This window comes from Schistocerca americana, chromosome X, assembly GCF_021461395.2.
Source record: "Schistocerca americana isolate TAMUIC-IGC-003095 chromosome X, iqSchAmer2.1, whole genome shotgun sequence".
NCBI lineage: Eukaryota > Metazoa > Arthropoda > Insecta > Orthoptera > Acrididae > Schistocerca > Schistocerca americana.
In genome coordinates, this window is record NC_060130.1 from 661,046,155 (window position 1) to 661,072,799 (window position 26,645).

A 26,645-nucleotide genomic window follows, 5' to 3' on the forward strand; every position below is an offset into this window, starting at 1 on the left:
CATAACGTGTTGTTTGTGATTAAAGGTTGCATTTGACTTCTGGCGACTTGTACGAAAATAATCAACCTAAGTGTGGAAGATTTTCATATTAAACATAAAGCTGCTTTTAGAAATCTATATATACAGGGTGTTAAAAAAAGTATTCCATATTTTGAGAGGTGGTAGTATGGACCAAAAAAGATAAAAATGCCCAACAGACAAGGTTTCTAAAATGAATGCATTAAGAGCTGTGATCAGTTATTCATTTTCGATATTATGAAACAAATTTCTTCTACATCAAGCTTATTGCTTTTATGAACGACCTACATAAAGCAATAAACAAATAAAGAAACATTACTCCGTTATTTTTCATGGAAACACCATGCAGTAAACAACTATTAGTGTTGTTGTTGTGAACAGCAGTCACAGTCTGGGCAAGTGCAATGCATACATTAGTTCTAACGGAACAAGTTAGTGTTACTGTTAAATTTGTGAAATGGTTTTACATTGTAGTTTTATGTTTTCACTTACCATCATAATTGAAGGCTATTATTCCATATGGGAAGTGGCAGGCACGATCTTCTGTAATGGTCGTATGTAACAGCAAGCGCATTACATAAGTTCTGCTGATTCACTGGATCACAATAATGTGTTCTCATTTGTTCGCTGCATTCTGTAAGTCGTTGGTAATAACGTAGAGCGTGCAGTAGAATACATGCGTTTCACAGTAGTCAAGATGAACGAGTGTTCGTAGCTCTTTAGGTATGCGTTTTAGAGCCCATGTTTACAGGACACTATTTTTTTTGTTTTGGTCTGTACTACCACCTCTCAAAATACGGAATCCTTTTTTAACACCTTGCATATGTTATGAGCTTTTGCAGAATCTCAAAGGAAAACATATAACCATCGCAATATAACAGTGATGCTGTGCCGTTACGTGTGCAGCAAGTAAGAAATAGTAATATCACCTTACAACTTTTCAGGTCTTGTGCAAAATAAACAAAAATATTCGTGACTAAAAGGCTTTTGTGCTTTGACTTTTACGTTACTTAAAAAAGTTACTGTTATATGTTAAATCCAATGTTCGCATCTATACTAAGTTAGGTTCAGCCACACCACAGAGGTGGGCGTTTACGATATTAATTCTCGGTTGTCAGAAAGAATTCAGACGTAGTAACAGTTTAAACTTGCCCTGTCAGTCTGAAATCGCTGACAACGAATAGTGCCTTCCGAGCTACGTAACAGCTTACCAAGGAAAAACTTGATCAAAGAAAAACATCCTCTGCATCTTCCTAGATGAAACTAAGACTTCCGACATTAAAGCTAGACATCCCGTCAACTGGACTGTTGTGGCTCGGTGGTCACTGCCTACTCTAGTAAATACTTAACTGTGACTAAACATGCAATCCCTTATCAAACTGTGGGGTGCTATTAGGGGGGAAAAATCTGCATGATGACTTTACATACGGCACAGGGGGCCGTTATATGGCACCCAAGATTCCACATAGCAGTGAAATCGAAAGAACTCATGTTCAGATGCACATACAGATTTAACATCCGTTTCTTACATCCCACTAAAAGTATTTGTCTCTTTAATTAGCTCGAGGTCGATTACTCCTAGCTTGTAGGGAATGTGATAGTGTTAGTACTTTAACGCACCCACTTGTGTGGTGTACGTTAAGCTCTAAACATGCAAAAACTGACAGTTTATACTTTTCTCGAAACTTTTTAACAGAATAATATTGTGTGCTAGACCGGGACTCGTAACTAGACGCATTTCTGGCTAGCTCAGATGCTAAGAGCATTGTCCGCTAAAGACAAGCGTCCGCATTCGAGTCCCATCCAGTCTGTCAGGAATTTACACACCACCATACATTGCAGAGTGAATGATCCGTGCTGGTCACACTCTCTTTCTTTCTTGTCAAAGATGTCGTTTACAGTTTGACCAGAACTAAATTTCATAGCTGTTAAGGCACTCGATTTGAATTCAGGGCAGGAACAAGGTGAGGTTGCGCACTGTCTGAGGCACTACTCTCGTAATCAGGAAGAGCGAATTTGAAACCGATTCCGGTCATTCAGGGTTAGGTTTTCCGTGGCTTTTCTAAATCTTTAAAGTCGATTTCTGGGCTGATTCCAGTGAAAAGGCCACAGTCGATTTCCAGTCTCATTCTTGTCAAAACTGAGCTCGCATTCCGTCTCCAATGAACTCGTTGTCTACGGGACTTAAGACCCAAATGTTCCCTCCATTTTAGGAGTATTTGAAATCAGATCTCTGTTTTACGATTAATAATCACGTTTCCCGTGATATCCCTAAGACACTTTATGCGATTCCTGTAATGTTCTGTTCAACATGAATATTGCCAAATTTACTCATTCATCCTTGTTCAACACTGCTCCACATCTAATGACCTCAGCATCGATGATACATTAAACTTAGAATTAAACGTGCGTGAAAAGTGTATAAACGTATGATAGGGGCAATGCTAAGGTAAGTATATATAATGTTTTATAAGACGTGATTGGTATTTCGTCACTTGGGTTCCAACATCATATGCATGGAGTAGGTGGTCCTAGATGCACTAACTGCGTTTGGCTAGGCAGATGATGAATAGCCTGTTGTAGGCTGCATTCACATAGAATGTCTAATTTCCTGAAGCAGTTAATTCTACACCAATTCTACTCGCTACAGTACAATACGCGTAGGAATGTTATGGGTAATCTGGATACAAACTGCCCTTTGACGTTTGAGGTGCCTACATTCAGAGGCAGGGTCAAAGACCTTCGACTTTGACCTTGACAATCAATTACATCGATTAATAAAATCAACCGATAAGTAATTATAAATGAGAAACCCCTCCCCTTATCTTCAACCAATCACAGTGCAGTATTAAAATGAAATAATCGATGAAAAAATCCAAGGTGGTGGTACCAGTCCAAATGTGTTAGGGGAGAGGGCTTTTCATTTCCCACTGTCGCCACCCAGTCATAGCACAATATTAAAAATGAAACAGCCAACAGTGAGAAGTTTATAACTCCCTCTCCTTCCTCTTCCCAATCAATCACAGTGAAGTATTGAAAAACAAAGCAGCCAATCGGGGGAACTAGCTCAACTGTGCGTTATATCCCCAGGTCCCTCTCCCCTATCTCCAAGTAATCAGAGCATAGCATTAAAACGAGGTGTAAAAACAGCGCCAAGTTGCATTACTTCATTCGAAAGTTAAGGATAATTACACCCACAAATCCCATTCCTCTGCATTTAATCAACATTGCATTAAAAGAGTACGTAAAAATGACTGCACGTTTAAGGATGTACATTATTCAAGTAAAACGGTGCCTGCAGTCATCTCGGCTCTACTCAGAAGTATCTGAAGGACCTCAAGTATTTATCAAAACACACATCTCTCTTTCCTCTCCTCCAGTAAGAGCCAATTCCGGTGTAGCCCCATCTGGGCTTTGCTCGAAAGTATCCAAGCGACGTGATTTATTTTTGTGTACATCAGAACTTCGAAGCTTGTGCTTGGGGGATGTTACGGCAGAATACTACTCTGGTAATTGTAACAATCTACGAATCCCCTCTAGGAGACATTCACCTAATTGTGAGAAGTACAGGACAAATGAACTGGAGTCATTATGTGGGTGTTTCTGTCTAATTAAAAACTAAACTCCGTCCGAAAAGGCGTTGGAAGGCCCGACGGTACCGTCCGGCCGCCGTGTCATCCTCAGCCCACAGGTGTCACTGGATGCGGATATGGAGGGGCATGTGGTCAGCACACCACTCTCCTGGCCGTATGTCAGTTAACAACACCGGAGCCGTTACTTCTTAATCAAATAGCTCCTCAGTTTGCCTCACTAGGGCTGAATGCATCCTGCTTGCCAACAGCACTCGGCAGACCAGATGGTCACCCATCCAATTGCTAGCCCAACCCGACAGCGCTTAACTTCGGTGATCTGATGGGAACCGGCGACACCACTGCGGCAAGGCCGTTGGCTTCTATCTAATTGTAGTAGTTAATTTTCCAATTCGTGTACATCAACACTGTAGGACCATAATTGGTAACGTTCTTATAGACAGTGCTCAGGTCGGAACAATTACCCAGTAGTTAACGGACTATCTGATCACGATGCCCAAGTAATGGAAATAAACAATGCACCTTACACCCTTGAGGGTGGTTCACACAAAGCAGTGAGGCTTATTAGTAAAGATAGGATATACTGTTTTAAGAGTACCTTAAAAGAGATGGTATGGGATGAGGTATATAAAGAAAGAGATGATAATGACAAATTCGGTTTATTCCATACTAAATTTCTGTTAGTATTTGAAAATTGCTTTCCTAAGAGATGTATAGAAAATTAATTAAAAACACGAGTAAGACATGGATAACTAAGGGATTTAAAATACCATGTAAGAGAAAGAAGTAATTTTATATAAAGTTCAGAATAAGTCAACATTCAACATTACTTGCATATTAAAAATATACTGTAATATTTTAAGGAAAGTCATTAAAATGACCAGTATTATGTACGCCCTGACAGAAGTTGATACTGCAGGTAATATGATTAAACGTGTGTGGAATATTGTCAAGCGAGAGACAGGAAAGCCATTCGGTGAACTAGATATCATAACAATTAAATTAAATGGGAATGTTGTTACTGATACTGCACAAGTTGCGAGTACGTTTAACCATCACTTTCTAAGTGTAGCAGCGAAAGTACGATTAAACTTTTTAGCTGATGAAACAAGAGTCATTCCAAAATCTTTAAAAAACTAACAGTAGCACCTTCTCTGAAGTCAATATAATTATAAAAACCCTGGAAAAGAAAGCTTATAGGTGTTGATGGAATTTCAGACAGAATTCTGGATAGCTGCTCTAACTTAATACGCAACACATTTAGTAGATCTCAGGCACAGCAAGTTTTTTCAGACGGCTTAAAATGTGCATTTGTTAAGCATCTTTACAAGAAAAGTGACAAAAAGACTTGCGTAATTGTCGTCCAGTTTCCTTACTGACGTATTTTCAAAATATTCGCAAAAGTAATGCACCCAAGAGTAGTCTCACATTTAAGTAGAAATAATTTATTTAGCATATCACAGTTTGGATTCTAGAAGAGTTAAAAAAATGGCTCTGAGCACTTTGGACTTAACATCTGTGGTCATCAGTCCCCTAGAACTTAGAACTACTTAAACCTAACTAACCTAAGGACATCACACACATCCATGCCCAACGCAGGACTCGAACCTGTGACCGTAGCAGTAGCGCGGTTCCGGACTTAGTGCCTAGAACCGCTCGGCCACCACGGCCGGCCAGTCGACTGAGAATGCTATTTACAAATTCACCTACCAAATATTACAGGCCTTAAGTAATAAAATGTCATCAGTCAGTATTTTTGGTGAACTTTCCAAGGCAATTAATTGTAAACTGAAGTTTTGTGTAATTGGTGCTTCATGAACAGAGTACTTACTTTTTTCCATCTGTCTCGTTTTCATCTGACTTTCTCTTATACGTACTCAGGAAGCCACCGTATGGTATATAGCGGTGATTACCATATACCACTCACAACTAGTCATCTCGTTTTCTGTTCTATTCGTCAATCGACGAAGGGGAAAACAACCTCATCTTGTCTTCGCGGTACTTACGCGAAATATACGTCGGCGACTGTAGAATCATTCTGCAGCGAGCTACTATGCCTGTTCTCTAAATTTTCTCAATAGTGTTTCACGGAAAGAGCGTCGTTTTTCCTCCAGGAATTCCCATATCAGTTTACGAAGTACTCCACGTAACCAGTGTCAGATACGGAAAGAAAAAAAAAAACAAGGAGGGAGCGCTAAAGATATCTTAAGCTTCTTTTACTTTTGACGTAATACAAAATAATTAAGTCACATGCAAAGTTTAAGAAAGTTTTATTTAAACTGATAAACATCCGATAAAGGGCCTATATAGTAACAATGAGTTTTTAGGAATCTTCTCGAAATTCACTATTACCGGAGATATACACATCAATAGTTTCCCATACCTAACTCGTAATACGAGTTTCGAGTTAGCTATGGGAAACTGCTGTTACGTTATTGGTAAAAATATTGTAACGAGTCTCGTAACAATAAAAATGGTTCAAATGGCTCTGAGCACAATGGGACTCAACTGCTGTGGTCATTAGTCCCCTAAAACTTAGAACTACTTATACCTAACTAACCTAAGGACATCACACACACCCACGCCCGAGGCAGAATTCGAACCTGCGATCGTAGCAGCAGCGCGGCTCCAGACTGGAGCGCCTAGAACCGCACGGCCACCGCGGCCGGCTCTCGTAACAATATTTTTAGTGAGAAATTACTATGAATTACTATTATTAATACTTCACAATCAACTGATCACACCGAGCGAGGTGGCGCAGTGGTTAGCACACTGGACTCGCATTCGGGAGGACGACGGTTCAATCCCGTCTCCGGCCATCCTGATTTAGGTTTTCCGTGATTTCCCTAAATCGTTTCAGGCAAATGCCGGGATGGTTCCTTTGAAAGGGCACGGCCGATTTCCTTCCCAATCCGTCCCTAACCCGAGCTTGCGCTCCGTCTCTAATGACCTCGTTGTCGACGGGACGTTAAACACTAACCACCACCACCACCACTCCTGCTCTTGACTAATCTTCACACTTGGACTTGCTACAACTAGGACTTTTTACTTATTCATTCTTCCGTCTTAATATTGCTGCTTCTGAATATAAACGACACTACTGGCCATTAAAATTGCCACACCAAGAAGAAATACAGATGATAAACGGGTATTCATTGGACAAAAATATTATACTAGAACTGACTTGTGATTACATTTGCACGCAATTTGGGTGCATAGATCCTGAGAAATCAGTACCCAGAAGAACCACCTCTGGCCGTAATAACGGCCTTGATACGCCTGGGCATTGAGTCAAACAGAGCTTGGATGGCGTGTACAGTTACAGCTGCCCATGCAGCTTCAACACGATACCACAGTTCATCAAGAGTAGTGACTTGCGTATTGTGACGAGCCAGCTGCTTGGCCACTTTTGACCAGACGTTTTCAATTGGTGAAAGATCTGGAGAATGTGCTGGCCAGGGCAGCAATCGAACATTTTCTGTATCCAGAAAGGCCCGTACAGGACCTGCAACAAGCGGTCGTGCATTATCCTGCTGAAATGTAGGGTTTCGCAAGGGATCGAATGAAGGGTAGAGCCACGGGTCGTAACACATCTGAAATGTAACGTCCACTGTTCAAAGTGCCGTCAATGCGAACAAGAGGTGACCGAGACGTGTTAACCAATGGCACCCCATACCATCAAGCTTCCAATGTGCGTTCACCGCGATGCCGCCAAACAGGGATGCGACCATCATGATGCTGTAAACAGAACCTGGATTCATCCGAAAAAATTACGTTTTGCCATTCGTGCACCCAGGTTCGTCGTTGAGTACACCATCGCAGGCGCTCCTGTCTGTGATGAAGCGTCAAGGGTAACCGCAGCCATGGTCTCCGAGCTGATAGTCCATGCTGCTGCAAACGTCGTCGAACTGTTCGTGCAGATGGTTGTTGTCTTGCAAACGTCCCCATCTGTTGACTCAGGGATCGAGACGTGGCTGCACGATCCGTTACAGCCACGCGGATAAGGTGCCTGTCATCCCGACTGCTAGTGATACGAGGCCGTTGGGATCCAGCACGGCGTTCCGTATTACCCTCCTGAACCCACCGATTCCATATTCTGCTAACAATCATTGGATCTCGACCAACGCGAGCAGCAATGTCGCGATACGATAAACCGCAATCGCGATAGGCTACAATCGGACCTTTATCAAAGTCGGAAACCTGATGGTACGCATTTCTCCTCCTTACACGAGGCATTACAACAACGTTTCACCAAGCAACGCCGGTCAACTGCTGTTTGTGTATGAGAAATCGGTTGGAAACTTTCCTCATGCCAGCACGTTGTAGTTGTCGCCACCGGCGCCTACCTTGTGTGAATGCTCTGAAAAGCTAATCATTTGCATATCACAGCATGTTCTTCCTGTCGGTTAAACTTCGCGTCTGCAGCACGTCATCTTCGTGGTGTAGCAATTTTAATGTCCAGTAGTGTAGCTTCCTATTCGGCGAATAGTCCTTATTTGTAACGCTATGTATCGAAGGTTCTCTGTACAAGAAAACAGTACAATATTCGCTAGTTTTCTCGAACAAATGCCAGACAGAATAACATATCGAGATCATAGAATGGCCGCGACTTTCCTCGTAGATATGTGTTAGCTATCTATGTGCCATACAGAAACGTATAAAATACGATGACGCGAACGCGCGTGCTACATAGTAAAGTACAACTACTCGATAACTCGATTCAGTCGAGTCGACAGACAAAAGAACCGAACGAATGGCGTGCGGGATCACTGGCGGGGGCGGTGCGGGTGGCAATGCGGGTAAGGTATTGCAGTCATGGAATGTGCCTCTGGTCCCGGCGGAGGTTCGAGTCCTCCCTCGGGCATGGGTGTGTGTGTTTGTCCTTAGGATACTTTAGATTAAGTAGCGTGTAAGCTTAGGGAATGATGACCTTAGCAGTTAAGTCCCATAAGATTTCACACACATTTGAACATTTTTGGCAATGCCGGCGGCCCCCATATGTATCCGCCACTGACCGTAACACTCGCGTGCTGATCGAACCGCCCTGTAAGACATCTAGCGGAATGCCTCTGAATTGATTCGATATATTTCTTTAATCGGACCTGGTAGGGATCCACAACACTCGGGGATTCAAGAATGGTTCACCCAAGTGTCCTATACTTGTTCTCCGTCTTAGATGTTACACTTTCCTAAGACTCTCCAAATTAGCAGGAGTGGACCATTCGCCTTCCCTACTGTCATCCTTACGTGGTTTTTCCATTTCAAATCTCTTTCCAGCGTTACGTCTAGATATTTAATCGAATTAACTGTGTCAGGCGGCACACCACATCTTCATTAACTTACATTTCTCTACATTTAGATCTAGCTGCCACTCATTACACAAACTAGAAATTTTGCCAATCATCTTGTAGCCTCCTACAGTCACTCAACGACTACACCTTCCCGTGCACCACAAGATCACCAGCAGACAGTCGCATATTTATTTTCATCCTGTCAGTCGGATCATTTATTTGTATAGAGAACAAGAGCAGTCCTGTCTCACTTCACGGGTGCACTGCTGACGATACTCTTGTCCCTGACGACCACTCGCCGTCGAGGAAAACATACTGGGTTCTATTTCTTAACAAGTCTTCGAGCCTCTCACACACCTGGGAACCTATTCCATATGCTCGAATGTTCGTTAAAAATCTGCAGTGGGGCATCGCGTCAGACGCTGTCCGGAAATCTAGCAATATGGAATCTATGTATTGCTCTTCATCCGCGAGTCGCAGGAGATCGTGCGAGAAAAGGGCATTCTGAGTTTCGCACAAGCGATGCTTTCTAAACCTGTGCTGATTTCTTGACAGAAGCTTTTGTGTTTCAGGGGTCTTTATTGTATTAGAACTTAGAGTATTTTGAAGAATTCTTCACCAAACCCATGTAAAGGATATAGGTCTGTAATTTTTTCCTACGAAGTCCATCCATCTGTTTCGGTTGTTGACCTACATTTGAAGAAAACACAACAATGTCATTATCGAAATGAAGCTGCTTCAGGCATGTTCCATTTACATTAATTTCTTCTACGTTTTCCCAGTTTAAGGATGTGTTAATCTCCTGTAGGGCTACTGATAGCGGTTTTGGAGATGTAGAATACGAGTATTCGTGACACATCTTTCAATATTAAATTTCTCATTGTCGTGATAACGTCCAGTGGGAGCTGTAGCATTGGCGCATATATTTTTCATTGCACTAACATACGCTGAATCTGTGTGTTGTGTCCTTCGAAAACACCGCTACACCCAAATAGAGAGTGTCTGGGAAGTAGGGACGAATATTTAAGTGATATAGAATATATTAAGTACTTATCCCATTTATGTATGAGAAATTATATATTCCATATGGCCGAGGGGCAACGAGCAATGCGTTCATTGAAGTTCTCGATGAAGCGTTCACAAGCATCTGGTGGGATTCCGTTAATAACCTTTTAATTTCATCCTTCAATTGGTGTACTGTTTGTGGTTTGTTCACGTACATTTTTGATTTCACAAACCCCCCCCCACCCCCCAAAAAAAAGAAGTCACAAGCAGTAAGATCGCATGATCTGGCAGGCTATACCTGGTTGCCACGCAGAGAGATAATTTTTTGAGAAAACTTTTCATTCAGAAGAGCAATCGTTTTACGGGATGCGTGACATGTCGCACCATCTCGTCGAAGCCACAAATCGTCATTTTCATTAATAAGAGGGAAAACGTATAAGAAAGCATGTTTCTATAACGGTTGCCGTTCACAGTCACGGCAACTCCCTCATCATTTTTAAAATTGTGCTGGCTGACCACTCCTCCTGCCCAGAACCCACACCACACAGTCGTGCGTTGTGGATTATCTCATCTTCCACAGTCACTAGCGGATTTTCGCTACTTCAAATTCTGCAGTTCTGTTTACTGACGTACTCACTGAGGCGGAAGCGCCTCTCATCTGAGAAAATTATTCTTTTTGTGAAGTTGTTGTTCTCCGCTTGTCTAGCCAAGAATCACTGAGCAAATCGATGTCTCTTTTCATGATCTGCAGGCTTCAACTCTTGTGTACGTTGAATCTTGTGCACATGCATTTTCAGATCTTTTGGAAGGATTTCATGCAGTGAACTTGGTGATAAATTCAATTGTTGAGCTCAATGGCGGGCCGATTTTCTGGGGCTTACGGTCACATTGTCACACACGACAGCAATGTGTTCTTGTGTTCGAACAGAGTGCGATCGTTCTGTTTTCGTTGTTTGAAACAGAGCCCGTGGTCTCAAACTTCCAGGTCAACTTCAGAAGTGCTGATTCATTTGGAGCAGCATTACGTCCGAGTGTCACCCGAAATTCACGAAAGGTTGCCGTGGGACTTTCACTGTTTTTGTAATAACTTCTTATCACTTGGATACGTTGCTCAGTTGACATCTGCTCCATGACGAAAATGTACATCAAACAACAATGCTCAACAATCAAATGCAACCAGGCTACTAATGGAAAGAATCGCAGATAAAAAACCATGAAAAAACCACGGCTGCCAACCTTCATATGACAAAATGGCGCAAAATTCAAATTCGCCCTTACTTCAGGGGCATCCGTTAATTAGAGCAAGTACATGAACATTTAAATATCTTCAACATTTCACAGCCCTGTCAGCAACTGTATAAATATTAATTTTAATTTTAATAATCAACAGCCTCAGTTGCACCGCTTACCTAGAATTTACCTAGGTTCCAGTCGGGATAACCCAACCTTCTTCAGAATAACAGTAACTACCGTTTGTCCATAGTAGACATCGTCAAGCTAAAACTACAAATCCATAAATTATCGTCGGACTGTAAAAACGTATTTGAAACTGCCTCGACCCCACTTCGCGACCGCGATGTGGCAGACACGAGTGCTGTACTGGAACTGAGTTGCTATAAAGTTGACTCTGGGAACTTGCAGTCTCCAGTGATTGACACTCACCTGAAGATGGCTGGACGATTTCCAGCCGAAATATCGTGGTAAGAAGTCAACGTGATCCGGCTGCAATCCCGAAATCTCATTGAAAAAAATTTTGATTGAATCCTCTCACATCCTCTAGAAGGCATTTCCGGATAATTATATTTTATTCATCATTCGCTATGAAGCTCAAGTGCCTGTGACCACTTGAATTCGAAAGCCGCTTAGGACTGTCATACCCTCAGAACCTCTTGATTCTATGATGAAATACAGTCACTCTCATTTCTGAGTTCCATTCGATCTTTGCTAAGTCCATTTCAATTTGTCTCCTTCTGGAAGAATAGCTTAAGGGACAAGCGTTTTTCGCGGCAAATGCTGCTAACATATAAACTATGTCACTTCAGCTATTAGTTACCCGTTGGAGAACTGTTCTTTACTTTTTGCCCTACTTTCTCATTAAAATAGTCCATTAGCATTTTTTGTGGGATTTGCCGACATTTATCAGCTTCTGTATTTCTTTGTAGAGATTTTCTACCTTCTCTTCAGAATGTGAGCACGTTAATTTCCATCTAATACGTTTTACTTTTAAAACAAGTCCTGCTATACTGTCTCAGATTCCGTCAGTACCTGAGTATAAGTGCCGAAGTCCAGGAAATCAAAATGGTTTCTGCTCTATCGGACGACAGCGTAGTTCGAAACAAGAGGACCTAGGACAAATGTTTCAAATGGCTCTGAGCACTACGGGACTTTACTTCTGAGGTCATCAGTCTCCTAGAACTTAGAACTACTTAAACCTAACTAACCTAAGGACATCACACACATCCATGCCCGAGGCAGGATTCGAACCTGCGACCGTAGCGGTCGCGCGGATCTAGGACAAAAGCACGATCTTGACGAATGAGATGAAACTACCACATAGTATATAACACCATGTGAGAAGACTAGAATATGCGAAGTAAAAGAATGCCGACAAACTGACAGGAAAAGGTTGAAACGTGAAAGATTGCAACTGGTTGAGGTAGTCTTTCGGTATCAACCAGAAGAGAGAGAAGCTTCCAACCACTGATGAGCCGCTTCAGTGGGCTGAAGAGGTACCTCTGCTTTTGCTGCGACGTAGAAGTAAGAACTAGAAAAAGGAGAGTAACAGCTATGTAATTCTTTCTCGTCAGGCGTATGTCGACGAAGCGCAAACTCAAAGAACGTACTACATGAGGAGCCCTTACGAAAATTCCAGAGGAAATACTTCTGCTGTTAAATCAAAATATAGCCACTCTCAAGCGTTGTCAAAGCGAGCCTGAAAAGAAGCATAATAAAATAAATCATATAATAAGCCAACCTGTCCATTTTACATCGTCATGACAATAGTAGGTCATGAGACGGTAGTAACATGTCGAAACGTTGCGTATCACAGACGACTTGTGTCGGCTGGCATTAGTAGGACATTTCAGCGGAGGTCGAGATATTTATGATCTGCTCTGGCAGCAGATGGATCACAAACGTCGGCTGTCAGAATCCGTGAAAAGAATGCTCCGTCAGGTTAGTTAAAATTGGCAAGGATGTCATAGGGTCCGAACTAGAAGACAGAGTGAGGTGACGCAGAGTTTATCAAACTGGTTCCACATTCAGGGGGACAGGGATTCAGGTCTTCATTCCGTTGCTTACCGTAGAATATCTCCGCCGACTACCAGCATGTTGTTCAAATGGCTCTGAGCACTATGGGACTTAACTGCTGCGGTCATCAGTCCCCTAGAACTTAGAACTACTTAAACCTAACTAACCTAAGGACATCACACACATCCATGCCCGAGGCAGGATTCGAACCTGCGACCGTAGCGGTCACGCGGTTCCAGACTGAAGCGCCTTTAACCGCACGGCCACACTGGCCGGCTCTACCAGCATGGACTGATCAATAAAAGCACCATGTTTTCCTTTCTCATTCTTCTTTAACTAAATTAATGTGACTAGTTAGCTGTTAACGAGACATTCAGCTCTAACTAGATGAATTTTCTCCACAATCTCACCTTTTTCGTAATATATAAGGTCGTTGATACTATTGAATATACCGGTCATATTTTTTGAGCTAATCCCTACGGCGAATGCTCTACCGAATGCCATTGTTTATTTAATCTCAGTAAAAGGAGTATCTCTTTTCATCAGTCTGCGTATAGTGAACTCGAGTTCAGTATGGTTACATATAGCGCAGTGTCTAACTTTGAAGGGTAAATGAAGAACGAACCAAATATCTACATAAATTATAATCATCTTGCATGCCTTGTGAAAATGTAAATCAGTATACTCAAGAAATAATCAGTAGGATCTCAGATCAAAATAATGATCCTGTCATTGCGTGAAGATCCTGGCATAACTCCAATGTTTCTTTGTCCTTTGACGGAAATGACTCTAAATCATGTACAGGTGTGTTAACCATACAAAATGGAGACAGGTTTTAGATATATCAATATGGCAAAGGCTGGCTATTGCACAACACTCAACCGTTAAAGTCTCTGCTACGGTGAACAGCCCATGGCGACCGTTTCTGTGCTTGTGTCGATTGCTGTAATGTTTGAATTTCGCTTTTAATTATGTGTACATTCTTTGCGTGCTCAGCCCATCACTGTGTAGAAGTACTGAATTCTAACCCTTCTCGTCACCGAGCTACCTGATCCGCATGTTGTTTATAGCGTGAGCCATACGTGAACAGACCATTTCCCCGGCGCCCAATAAGGAAGGGAAAGGTTCCGGCTGTGAAGAGTTTAGTAGTACTTTAGTTTTATAGCCGGTATTACAGCAGCCCACTGGCGATAATGACACGCTACTGAAGGACAGCGTGGCCACAGCCACGACTTCAAGACTCATCGCTGTTTGTAGCAACGAATCTGGGGATCTTCCACTTGTAGAGGGTGGCCGATAAAATCAAACCAACTGGGAAATGATTGAAGGAGAGTACTGTACGGAGAATGAGATGGACATCAAGTAAAATTTCTTCTGATTAGGTGCAGTACATGCTCCATATTATGCAACCACGTGTGATTAAACAAAGAAAGAAGAAAACTATGAAATCAGCAATGAATGCAGTAGGGAGCTCACTCCCTAATGTTCTGATTTTTTAAGTTGTTTGTGAACCGTGATATGTATAAAAGATGTTCCTGTGATTATTATAGAAACTTTCAGTAATAAGAGGACAAATCTATCAATAACAGATAGGGACCCTTGATAAGAAAACGCCTAAATTGAAAGTTAGGAGCTAAACAGAGTGTGGGATAGCTTCACCAGTGGAATAGGAGAAGCTATGAAACGATGTAATAAACGTATTTTCTTATCTACGTGATTACTAATATCGTATCACAAAATATTCAGAAAAGCGAATTCGTAGGAGAGCACTATCAAAAACACCTACATCAACTCAAGTTAAAACGACGTGAAGTGAAACCCCATACGGTAAGGCATCATTTCGTACTGGCAAAACAAAAATCAATTTACTGATGAGGACATGAAGGCGCTGAAATGCGTGGCGTTGCATTAAGACGAAAACTTTGAATCTTGTTCAAGGTAGAACATATGAGCAGAACGTATAAACATGTATGATAAAACTTCAGTGCGTTGGTTCCCAAATAGTGGTCCGCCGGCCACCAGTGGTCAACAAGAGCTAAAATATGGTCCGCGAAGGATTTAAATTTTCAAGCTTTTATTCGCTTTAAATTATTAATCCCTTTTTATGCGGGCAGTGCAGTTCCGCGCGCCCGGTGAGTAGTGCTGATGGGAACAACCTAATGAAAACAGTGAATTCAGTAAGTTTTTGGAAAACAGTCGACTCATTCGATTGTAGCTTTACGCGTCAGCTGGATTAATATTCATTCATTTATTTCGAGTGAAACCAGTTTGTTGAAGCAAAACAAATGAAGATAGTCGATACAGTTTTTACATACTGACCGAGTTAGTATTTCTTTCTCTTTAAGAAAAACCAGTCCAGTTTTTTTTCTATCGTGTTAATGGGCAAAAATATATTTAATATGAAGCCAGAAATTTTAAAAACGAGGCTTTGGTAGAAATGGAACTATTCAACAGAAGAATTCATAGAGGATGAAATGATAATTTGAACAAGGGGTAATTAAGTGTTAGAATTTGTTGTATGTATGTATAATAAAATTGTATTATTGCGATGATGCTGTCTGTTAACGCCGGCCGGGGTGGCCGAGCGGTTCTAGGCGCTACAGTCTGAAACGGCGCGACCCCTACGGTCGCAGGTTCGAATCCTGCCTCGGGCATGGATGTGTGTGATGTCCTTAGATTAGTTAGGTTTAATTAGTTCTAAGTTCTAGGCGACTCATGACCTCAGAAGTTAAGTCGCATAGTGCTCAGAGCCATTTGAACCATTTGGACCAAGTCCCCAAAAAAACCTTATAGTTTATGGTTTATGTAAAATAGGTAAGTAAATATTATTCATTCTTAAAGTCTTTTAATCGAAATGTTGTTGTTGTTGTTGTTGTTGTTGTTGTGGTCTTCAGTCCTGAGACTGGTTTGATGCAGCTCTCCATGCTCCTCTATCCTGTGCAAGCTTCTTCATCTCCCAGTACCTACTGCAGCCTACATCCTTCTGAATCTCCTTAGTGTATTCATCTCTTGGTCTCCCTCTACGATTTTTACCCTTCACGCTGCCCTCCAATACTAAATTGGTGATCCCTCGATGTCTCAGAACATGTCCTACTAACCGATCCCTTCTTCTAGTCAAGTTGTTCCAGAAGCTCCTCTTCTCCCCAATTCTATTCAATACCTCCTCATTAGTTATGTGATCTACCCATCTAATCTTCAGCATTCTTCTGTAGCACCACATTTCGAAAGCTTCTATTCTCTTCTTCTCTAAACTAGCTATCGTCCACGTTTCACTTTCATACATGGCTACATTCCATACAAATACTTTCAGAAACGACTTCCTGACATTTAAATCTATACTCGATGTTAACAAATTTTTCTTCTTTAGAAACGCTTTCCTTGCCATTGCCAGTCTACATTTTATATCCTCTCTACTTTGACCATCATCAGTTATTTTGCTCCCCAAATAGCAAAACTCCTTTACTACTTTAAGCGTCTCATTTCCTAATCTAATTCCCTCAGCATCACCTGATTTAATTCGACTACATTCCATTATCCTCGTTTTGCTTTTGTTGATGTTCATCTTGTACAGTGCTTTCAAGACACTGTCCATTCCGTTCAACTGCTCTTCCAAGTCCTTTGCTGTCTCTGACAGAATTACAATGTCATCGGCGAACCTCAAAGTTTTTATTTCTTCTCCATGGATTTTAAAACCTACTCCGAACTTTTCTTTTGTTTCCTTTATTGCTTGCTCAATATACAGATCGAATAACATCGGGGATAGACTACAACCTTGTCTCACTCCCTTCCTAACCACTGCTTCCCTTTCATACCCCTCGACTCTTATAACTGCCATCTGTTTTCTGTACAAATTGTAAATAGCCTTTCGCTCCCTGTATTTTACGCCTGCCATCTTCAGAATTTGAAACAGAGTATTCCAATCAACATTGTCAAAAGCTTTCTCTAAGTCTACAAATGCTAGAAACGTAGGTTTGCCTTTCCTTAATCTTTCTTCTAAGATAAGTCGTAGGGTCAGTACTGCCTCACGTGTTCCAACATTTCTACGGAATCCAAACTGATCTTCCCCGAGGTCGGCTTCTATCAGTTTTTCCATTCGTCTGTAAAGAATTCGTGTTAGTATTTTGCAGCTGTGACCTATTAAACTGATAGTTCGGTAATTTTCACATCTGTCAAAATCTGCTTTCTTTGGGATTGGAATTATTATATTCTTCTTGAAGTCTGAGGGTATTTCGTCTGTCCCATACATCTTGCTCACCAGATGGTAGAGTTTTGTCAGGACTGGCTCTCCCAAGGCTGTCAGTAGTTCTAATGGAATGTTGTCTACTCCGGGGGCCTTGTTTCGACTCAGGTCTTTCAGTGCTCTGTCAATCTCTTCACGCAGTATCATATCTCCCATTTCATCTTCATCTACGTCCTCTTCCATTTCCATAATATTGTCCTCAAGTACATCGCCCTTGTATAGACCCTCTATATACTCCTTCCACCTTTCTGCTTTCCCTTCTTTGCTTAAAAATGGGTTTCCATCTGAGCTCTTGATATTCATGCAATTGGTTCTCCTTTCTCCAAAGGTCTCTTTAATTTTCCTGTAGGCAGTATCTATCTTACCCCTAGTGAGATAAGCCTCTACATCCTTACATTTGTCCTCTAGCCATCCCTGCTTAACCATTTTGCACTTCCTGTCGATATCATTTTTGAGACGTTTGTATTCCTTTTTGCCTGTTTCATTTACTGCATTTTTATATTTTCTCCTTTCATCAATTAAATTCAATATTTCTTCTGTTACCCAAGGGTTTCTACTTGCCCTCGTCTTTTTACTTATTTGATCCTCTGCTGCCTTCACTATTTCATCCCTCAAAGCTACCCATTCTTCTTTCCCCCATTCCTGTCAATTGTTCCCTTATGCGCTCCCTGAAACTCTGTACAACCTCTGGTTCTTCCAGTTTATCCAGGTCCCATCTCCTTAAATTCCCACCTATTTGCAGTTTCATCAGTTTTAATCTACAGTTCATAACCAATAGATTGTGGTCAGAGTCCACATCTGCCCCTGGAAATGTCTTACAACTTAAAACCTGGTTTCTAAATCTTTGTCTTCCCATTATATAATCTATCTGATACCTTTTAGTATCTCCAGGGTTCTTCCACGTATACAACCTTCTTTCATGATTCTTGAACCAAGTGTTAGCTATGATTAAGTTATGCTCTGCGCAAAATTCTACCAGGCGGCTTCCTCTTTCACTTCTTAGCTCCAATCCATATTCACTTACTATGTTTCCTTCTCTCCCTTTTCCTACTCTCGAATTCCAGTCAGCCATGACTATTAAATTTTCGTCTCCCTTCACTACCTGAATAATTTCTTTTATCTCATCATACATTTCATCAATTTCTTCGTCATCTGCAGAGCTCGTTGGCATATAAACTTCTACTACTGTAGTAGGCGTGGGCTTCGTGTCTATCTTGGCCACAATCACGCGTTCACTATGCTGTTTGCAGTAGCTTATCCGTGCTCCTATTTTCTTATTCATTATTAAACCTACTCCAGCATTACCCCTATTTGATTTTGTATTCATAACCCCGTGTTCACCTGACCAAAAGTCTTCTTCCTCCTGCCACCGAACTTCACTAATTCCCACTATATCTAACTTTAATTTCCCTTTTTAAATTTTCTAACCTACCTGCCCGATTAAGGGATCTGACATTCCACGCTCCGATCCGTAGAACGCCAGTTTTCTTTCTCCTGATAACGACGTCCTCTTGAGTAGTCCCCGCCCGGAGATCTGAATGGGGGACTATTTTACCTCCGGAATATTTTACCCAAGAGGACGCCATAATCATTTAATCATACAGTAAAGCTTCATGCCCTCGGGAAAAATTACGGCTGTAGTTTCCCCTTGCGTTCAGCCGTTCGCAGTACCAGAACAGCAAGGCCATTTTGGTTAGTGTAACAAGGCCAGATCAGTCGATCATACAGAGTGTTGCCCCTGCAACTACTGAAAAGGCTGCTGCCCCTCTTCAGGAACCACACGTTTGTCTGGCCTCTCAACAGATACACCTCCGTTGTGGTTGCACCTGCGGTACGGCTATCTGTATCGTTGAGCCACGCAAGCCGCAAGCCTCCCCACCAACGGCAAGGTCCAGGTTCATGGTGGGGGGGGTGGGGGGTGGGGGGGGGGGGTGTTAATCGAAATAGGTACTACGTATGGGAATACAGGCGTGAGTATACCCATGTTTGTGTGCTGGGTACATTTCGTTGGCTGTCTCATTGGAATATCACGTTGTTCAAATGGCTCTGAGTACTATGGGACTCAACTGCTGAGGTCATTAGTCCCCTAGAACTTAGAACTAGTTAAACCTAACTAACCTAAGGACATCACAAACATCCAGGCCCGAGGCAGGATTCGAACCTGCGACCGTAGCGGTCTTGCGGTTCCAGACTGCAGCGCCTTTAACCGCACGGCCACTTCGGCCGGCCAATATCACGTTGTGTAGAGTTTTGTTATTAAAAATAATTGTAGAAGAAGTATATTTATTTATTATATTATTTATTTGTTTTAGTGGGAAAAATACATTATTTTTACGCTTTTCCCTGTTACGCTTATATTCGACTGCATTTCTGTTTTGTTTTGAGTAAATGACACACAAGAGAAAATACGACAGTAGTTACATTCAATTCGGATTTATTTCGATAGAAAATAATGGAAAAATATAACCACAGTGCATTATATGCGCCGCTGTTATCGCGAACGATTCCTTGAAGCAAGGGAAATTAAGAAGCCACGTAGAAACGGTCTATCCTGATTTCTCTGGCCGACCATCAGAATTCTTTGAAGGAAAATTAATTAATTAGAGACTCGGCAATAAATGAAACTCGGCACTAGTGGTAAAAGGTTTGCGACATCGGAGGAAACATTAGTAGCGTCGCTTGAGGCGTCGGTAGTGATAGCGCAATGAAAACAGTCTCTCACAATAGGATAAATACTCGTGAAACCTTGGTTGGCTTAGATGCTTAAAAAAAAAAAAAAAGAAAAAGGAAAAGAAAAGGCCCTAAGAATTACCTGTATCGAACAACACGGTAAAAGCTCGAACTGAACTAATATGAAATGATATCTAAGAGCGACTTGTTTCAAGAGCTAATGCTTCGCTTTGCAGTGTGATGAATTGACTGATATTTCTAATTGTTATAAGTTACTCGAGTTGTCCGCTTTTTAGACAACAACATAATCGAAAAAGAGCTATTCGCTTCTCGGGAACAGGAAACTACATCAAAAGGTATGGGCGTCAAGAAAATAATAACGGAATATATGCAGAAACATTACATTTTCTGAAAGAAGCCTGTCGGTTCCTGGAAGGATGGCGCTCCAGCTATGTTAGGATCACGGTCCGGTGTAACGACGTTAATAAAACGGAATAATTCTTTAGCATTAATAACGCATTGTATCACAGATCACCAGGACTTAGCTTCCAAGAATCTTCTTGAGCGCTTTAATAATACAATGCAATTGACCATAAATGTGCTAAATATTATCAAAAGCAGCGACTTTAGCCTCTCGCAGTATCTCATGTGTAAGAAAATGCCGAATCGCGTTCTAATTATGACGCCTCGGTAAAATGTAGGTGCGCCAGAAGCTGACATCGTGAATTGTTCTAGAGATCTGAGGAAGGCGAGGGCGTGTCAGCTGAGGAAGGCGAGGGCATTTCAGATGAAATAAGAGTGTAGCGATCTCTGGGTTGATAAATACTGCATCTAACCTGCATATAAGTATAAAAAACGGAAAAGGAAAACGTTTATTGTCAGTAAAACCGACGTTTTTTAATTTCGAATATTTGTGACATGTCTCTTTAAGTGAAAGTAAACAGGACATGGGTGACGTAGGATATGTCACACTACTACATCAAATCAGATTAGAATTATGTTGGTGGATTTCTTGTGGCATAGGCGGGTATGGGAGGGTTTTTCTATCGAAAGACTGGTGTACTGTCGTGCCCGGAGTACACTCAGCTGCCGTGCGTCACTGGCCGATCGTCGAGTTTCACTCTGAGGACACCTGGGTGGATTGGGTGCCAGCGTCGCTGCTTCTTTGCTCAAGCACCTTTGCAGCTGACCTCAGAACCAGGAGTGAAACTCGTCTCAGGAGAAGCTGATGCTATCGCGAGGAATCGAACCCGGCGACATCACACTAATAGTCGGCGGCAAAAACCACAGCCCACTGAGACGACCGCCGATGTGGGCTGAGGTGCACCTAGTTGCACCTGCCCCCTACAAACAAGGGACTTGGAAACTAAACTAGCAAATTATGCAATTTTTCTGGACTTGCGCAAGCAACTACAGCGCGTAAAATGTCGGATAACAAGGTTATTGCGACGCTTGTGGCTAAATTGCCGCTACCATTGTCACCTCATGTCTTGGTATTGTTCACAACATACGAATTGTTACCAATAAAAGAAATAAATTTACTGAGTTTGCCATCATTATGGATATTTTGTGAATAAAGCCGTCTAGATGGCTTAGTATATTTCTTCATTTATGACTTCGTTTCAGCTACCGCCGTTAACCTCTTTGTGGTTGATGGGATACATATGACTCATTAGAGTAATATGCAGTTTTGAGCGATGGAACGCCTATACCTCATATCTGTCTAGTGATAGCATGCAGTAAGATGCTTTCGCAAGTTACAGAAAAATACTAAGGACCATGAAATGGATCTATAGAAGGCTGTGATCGATCAAATGGGGCGGCGTTTGTTTCACGGAAATCAGACTGAATCATCATTTCATCCATTCGAAGATTTCCTGAAGAAATAAATTGTATTTGCTTATACGTCCTAGACATTTTTTGGAAACATTACTACACAACTCTCTAATTCTGTTGGTTTATACATAATTTGTTTGTAGTGGGGCGTATATACCCCAAAAAACTTCGTGGAACGTAGCGCCCATTCTGTTCTCTCACGATGTCTAATGACTACTGAGGCCGCTGATATGGAGTACCTGGCAGTAGGTGGCAGCACAAAGCACCCAATATGAAAAACGTATGTTTTTTGGGTGTCCGGGTATTTTTGATCACATAGTGTAGTTATTGCAGGCCAATTTGAGGTAGTGTCGAGACTTGATAGACCCAAGTGTCCTGTGTCAAATTATCGTCTCAATTTCCTCTACACTACTGTGGTACGTTGTCAACAATGACAATGTTTGAATAATACAGAAAATAAATAACAGTTTACATTAAATGTGTTCTATCTCGGAAACCAATACGGCGTACGTCCATAGAAGTTTTTTTGTTCAGAATTACTAATACTACGCCCCTCAAAGCTTGTACCTTTCCTCCTGACTCACCTAGTATACGTAAATAATGAACACAATTGGTCACTGCAGTATTCTGCTGATATAAATCAACCAAGATGTTTGTTACCACTTCGCTTGATTTCATCTCTTGTGTGCGCCCATAAAGGTACACAAACGACTAATGATGCGTATTTTACACAAAGGGTATTTTCGAATTTACTTGCACGTGCGTCTAGTTTATTACATCAAAACGTCATTTGTTTGAGATCACAGATACTTTGGAACAAGGAAATAGTTCTCAGAAATGAACTTGCCTCTGTATCTAGCTCTGATGGTACAAACAATGACGATAACTTCTCGTTCGTGTGTGTGTGTGTGTGTGTGTGTGTGTATTGTAAACAAAAGGTGCGAACACCAAGTTACTCTGGAAGTACCCGAAACACTCAGGAGACGGAAGCACATGTCAGAGCAGTGGCAGCTTTCTTGTAAAATCTACACCTACCGTCACTGGCACTAGAAACAACTAACCTTCCATTTATTAGCGTCGCTTTGGCATGATGCGAATTCGCGACGCCTGGCGTTAAGAGGTCAAAGGATGCTAAAAATGATAGGCATTTGCTATACTTATTAGGCTGCAAAAGCTGAAAAATTGAAAAGTTAATAAAATTATGAAGTTCCATCTTCAAAACCTAGAACATATGTGACAATATTCACTGTCAGTATCTCAGAGACCACTTGTATCTATGTAGATTTTTAGGGCCAAGTTCGAATTTGACGCCCCACACAAGTCTAGGTTTTATTGGTACTGACACTAACACTGAACGTTGTTTTACATATTCTAAGTTTTGTTGAGTGATTCAACTTTTTAATTTTTCACCTCGTGTAACCTAATAATGTCTAGCAAACACCTTTCATTCTTATGTTCCTTTAATCTTAATTACAGGTCTGACGATGGTAGCAGCCGAAAGGACCTTATAAAGAAAGAAATACGCGGTTCAGTCACATTAATGTGTGCACCGCCTATGTTAAAGTCAACGTGCAATAACTGCTCACAGACGGCCGGTGACAGCACTAGCAGTGGAGGGTATATAAAGTGTGTATGGGGGAGCGCCGGAAACAGTGCAGTCGTTGTAAAGGGAAAACGGAGCGATTTATTTGACGTCCGAAATGACGTGATCATTGGTTTTGGGGCCAAAGGTTGAAGCATTCTCGAAACATCAAAGCCTGTAAACAGTTCACGTGCTGCCGTGGTTAAAGTATACCGTGCATGGTGAAACAGCGCTTTCCAAAACTGGCACCGAGACAACTGTGGTACACCACGAGTCCTGAATGTCAGGGGTGAACGTCGGCTGTGGACATGTGTATGGGCGAGTAGACGTGCAGCTGTTGAGCAACTGACCGCCCAGATGAAGGAAGGGGCTACCAACGGTGTCTCTTCAATGACCATTCAGCGAATGTTGCTGCGGAGGTCCATACGTAGCCTGGTTCATGCACCCGTGCTGATTGCTGTTCGTTGCGACGCTGGAATTTGCCCACTGATATTGCAACTGGACATTTACTGAGTGGCGATAGATAGCCTTTTTAGGTTTTATGCTCCATCGGACAGACGGCCATTGGCGTCTGCGGTGTGAAACATCTGAAAGCAAACACTCTGCAACAATCATCGGAAGGATCCAGATAAGAGGAGAAAGCGTTATGGTCTGGGAAATGTTTTCGTGGCGCTCCCTGGGTGATCTCGTCATTCTGGAAGGGACTATACGCCAACACGAGTATGCATCTATCCTTGGGGACCACGTCCACCCGTACATGCTGTCTGGTTTTCTTCGGCACGATAGCATCTACCAGCAGTACAGTGCAACGTGTCACAGAGCTCGCAGAGTACGTGCGTGGTTCGAAAAGAACCAAGAGGAGTTTACCGTACTCCGATGGCCACCAAATTGCTCGGATTTTAACCCAATCGAGTATCTGTGGGACCACCTCGAGCGGGCTTTTCACACCATCAATCCTCAGCCAAGAAATCTAGCACAGCTGGCACGGCACTCGAGCCGGAATGGCTCCGCATCCCTGTTGGTATCGTCCAGAACCTCACTGACTCTGCAGATGCTGCAAAACGTGCTGATTGAGTTTTTTGACAGATGGTAACATTAATGTGTCTGTACAGTGAATATTAAGCATTCTAGAAGGCTTATTCACAAAATACATGTCATGAGTCTTCTGACTGGGTTCATGCGATCCGCCAAGAATTCGTCTCCTGTAGCAAACTCTTCATCCCAAAGTAGCGCTTGCGCCTATCTTCCTCACTTATTTGTTGGATATATTCCAATCCCTTGCCTTCCTCTACAGTTTTTACCCTCTACAGCTCCCTGAAGTACCATGGAAGTTACTCCCTGATTTCTTAACACATGTTGTATCATCCTGTCGCTTCTCCTTGTCAATGTTTTCCACATGTTCGTCTCCTCGCCGATTATGCGGAGCACCTCCTCATTTCTCGTCTTATCAGTCTACTTATAATGAACTATATATCAAACAGTCTACGACAGAGCTGTTTCACAGGTAAAGCTTACCCCAGAGCTGGTTTGTCAAGCGTAAACAATGAATGGTGTCTCATTCACAAGAAAAATTAACCAAAAAAAAAAACAGATGGGAGTCACACACTGTAAAATTCTTCGGAGTATATAGCGTATCATGATGTCATACAGACCAACTTTTCGGCAGCTGATGTTCGTGGCCTTCAACACTGTAAAATTCTTCGGAGTATATAGCGTATCATGATGTCATACAGACCAACTTTTCGGCAGCTGATGTTCGTGGCCTTCAGCAGGGTGATGACAGGCAGGAACTGTCACGCAAGTGCTGCGCAGTCATTGGGCATCGTGTCAGAGGACTAGGAAGATCAGTGTTTAACAATCTGTCGAAGACGAGGACATTAGAGACAGAGAAAAATCTCGGATTAGGGAAAGATGGGGAAGGAAATCGACTGTGTCCATTCAGAGACATCATCCTGGCATTTGCCTTAAGCAATTTACGGAATTAACGGAAAACCTGAAGCTAGATGGCGGAATGGTGATTTGAACCCTCGCTCTTCTGAATGCGAGTCCAGTGTTCAGATGAAATACTTCGATATTTGCTTTAAGCGATTTGGGGAACAACGGCATACCTAAATTTGGGCCAGCCGCTGCTGCTACGGTCGAAGGTTCGAATCCTGCCTCGGGCATGGATGTGTGTTATGTCCTTAGGTTAGTTAGGTTTAAGTAGTTCTAAGTCTAGGGGACTGATGACCGATAGTGCTCAGAGCCATTTGAACCATTTTTTGAACCTAAATTTGGATGTCCATGCGGGAAATGGACCTCGGTCCTCCTGAATACGTCTCCAGTGTCATAACCAATGCACCAGTCTGCCCTGTATATCTCTGAAACATGGACAGTAAAAGCTTCTGAGAAAAGACTTTTTAAGTATTGGAATCGTATCATTAGAGGAGTAGGTGGTGCCATACCAGGAGGGCTTTCCGTAAAAACATGGTAAATTTATTGAACTGAATTTAATGTTAATAAACCATTGTGAAAGATGAAATCTGTGGGATTTGTGTAACCTAAACTTGCAGCCGTCGTCAATAATCGAATTTACGTTGTCGGTTATAACACTGAGGTGACAAATGTCATTGGCATAGCGATATGCACATATACAGATGGCGGTGGTATCGCGTACACAAGCTATAAAAGGGCAGTGCACTGGCAGAGCTGCCATTTCTATTCGGATGAGTCATGCGAAAAAGTTTCCGACGTGATTATGACCACACGACGGGAATTAACAGACTCAACGAGGAATGGTAGTTGTAGCTTGATACATGGGATATTCCATTTCGGAAATCGTTAGGGAATTCAAAATTCCGAGATCCACAGTGTCAAGAGTGTGCTGAGAATACTAAATCTCAGGCTTTACCTCTCATCAGACACAACAGAAGTGCCGACGGCCTTCACTTAACGACTGAGAGCAGCGGCGTTTGTGCAGAGCTGTCATTGCTAGCAGACAACCAATTCTGTGTGAAACAACCGCAGAAATCAATGTGGAACGTGCGACGAATGTATGTGTTAGGACAGTACGGCGAAATTTGGCGTTATAGGCTATGGCAGCAGACGACCTACGCGAGTGCATTTGCTGACAGCACGTCGCCTGTTGCGCCTATCCGGGACTCGTGACGATATCTGTTGGACCT

At 42.2% G+C, this 26,645-nt stretch overlaps 1 protein-coding gene and 1 pseudogene across 1 annotated transcript in view; one reads left to right on the top strand and one right to left on the bottom strand.

Annotated features, from left to right (window-relative positions):
* LOC124555748 (rho guanine nucleotide exchange factor 17) overlaps positions 1 to 26,645 on the top strand; it is a 386,854-nt gene that overhangs the window by 51,645 nt on the left and 308,564 nt on the right. The gene's annotated exons all lie outside the window — the stretch shown is intronic.
* LOC124557302 lies at positions 3,851 to 3,968 on the bottom strand (annotated as a pseudogene).